Genomic DNA, 2,305 nt, shown 5'->3' with positions numbered 1-2,305 from the left:
ATATATATATATATATAACAGCAACACAGCAATAAGTTCCAGGATAGAATAAAAGATAACATGGTTATATACGGAAATAATTCCTTCATAACTTATTTCTCGCTGTCGATCTCAATGTCTATACATATATAGATACAATCGCACGCACACACGCACACAGACACACACACATACTCACATACAGTCACATCTAATGCGCTACTAGTATTATGGTTTTGTTTTAAGATATCTGTTCCGTAGGTTTCGTTTGCATTTCTTTTTCAATCTCTTTTGACATTTATATTGTTTTTATTATTTTCTACCCATACATACATCTATATATACATATATATTAATGATATTAAAAAAGTAATAAAAAGATTTTTGTTCGTGTCCATTTCTTTCATTCTCTCTCATTAGGTTTGCTTTTTTGTTTTTTAAATGTATATATATTTTTCTTCTTATTTTTGTCCTTTCTCCCTTTCATCTTTTCTGCTCCTCTCTGCTCTTCTTCTTCTTCTCCTTTTTCTTCTATCAACCTTCCTTCTTCATTTTCTTTTACACATCTCTGTTTTACCTTACTTCCTTTCTACCTCTTCTTATTAATGTCTTTCTTCATCTCTTGCACGGTGGATTCACAGAATCGTTAATTCTTCCATCAAAATCCCAAGCGTTATTCGCACCGCCTCTTTACGTTTTTAGTCCAAATTTCGCTAAGATCACCTTTACCATTCCTGGGGTCGATAAAATTGAGTATCTGCCAAGTACTGGGTTCCATGTAGTAGCCAATTCCTTTCTCTACAAATTCCTGACCCTGTGGCTAAATTATAATTTTCCAAGTGGCAATTCTTTGACAGAATCATTAATGCATTGGATACAATGATATCCAGTATTTGATCGTACTGAGATCGACTTTACCTTATATCCTTCAGAATCGGTTAATAAAATAAAGTTGCAATCAAGTAGCGCGGTCGATAACATAGACGTCCGTTCTCACAAACAATTTCATGACTTGTGAGAAACAAAAATCTTAACTATATTAGAAATATTGTCAGCTGTAATAGCTTCCTACTATGATCGTTAATACCGCTCATGCTCACTAGTTACATAAACCTAATAATAATTTAAAAGCCTCTGATATTTATTTTCGTGGTAGTTTTTAAATATCTTTATAGAGTAAATGGAATAGAATGTGAAGTCATATCAGAAAGTAACTGAAAGCGTTTTTTTTTACAAACCTGACTCTTTTAATCTTAGAATCTATAATATTGAAACTTTTGTAATATTTAATGCTTTCATCTGAAGAGAAAAGACAGCATCCTTGTTCTTACTGTATAATTTCCAACACTGATTATCAAAAACTGAGGAACGGAATTATGATTCATACGTGAAGGCAGTTACAAGCAACAGATCAACTTACTATTGAGTTGTCGAACATTAAACTGAAAACTTATTCTTAGGTGCCGTCTCTAGTGTAAATTCCACTATCATCACACAAGCGCCATCTAATAGTGTAAAAAGGAACAACAATTCTATACGGTTATTTGTAGTATATTTTTCTTGTATTTATTTCATTGTGAGTATTTCAGAGCAAATTTTAAACTCTCAACCGGTCAGATCACGGCCCCAATAATCCCGGGTTTAATCTTCCTAATGCGCTTATATCATCTATGATTCCTGGTGAAAATATTCGAAACGTCACATTTTTCCCGTATATAAGTTTCTTCTTTAACTATAAAGATTCTGTGACTATTGAAGAAATCTAATATAGAGTAATATTATTATATCCTTTTCTTAGTTAACGAATTAATTAATTCACAGATAAAATTCAACTGATTAATGTAAGTTTGAAATTATATATTCCTTACGAATGATTAATCCGTTAAAGAACAATGATTTAGCCGCAGAACTATTAGTAATACTGTTTCAAAAATACCAATAATATGAAACAAAGAAACAAGGCTAAAATTTTGGAGAAACGGCTTAGTTAATAATATCAAACTGAAACTTCATTTTATCGAACTCGGAAAGATTAAGGCAAAGATGACCGGCAATATTTGAACAGAGATTGTAAAGAATATCAAGAATGGCTGTCAGAGATAAAATAGTGTAAATAGTATATTCTATGCCTGTGACTCCCTCCGTTTTAATGTCCTCGGCCCATCCCTCTCTCAGTCTCTTAATGTTACTCAATGTATATATATATATATGTACATATATATATACATAGAGAGAAAGAGAGAGATGCAGATAGATAGGATAGATAGATATAACTATTTATGTCTGTGTGTACACACACACACACACACACACACACACACACACA

Source organism: Octopus bimaculoides, chromosome 10, assembly GCF_001194135.2.
Source record: "Octopus bimaculoides isolate UCB-OBI-ISO-001 chromosome 10, ASM119413v2, whole genome shotgun sequence".
Lineage (NCBI taxonomy): Eukaryota > Metazoa > Mollusca > Cephalopoda > Octopoda > Octopodidae > Octopus > Octopus bimaculoides.
Note: the sequence above shows the minus strand (reverse complement) of the source record.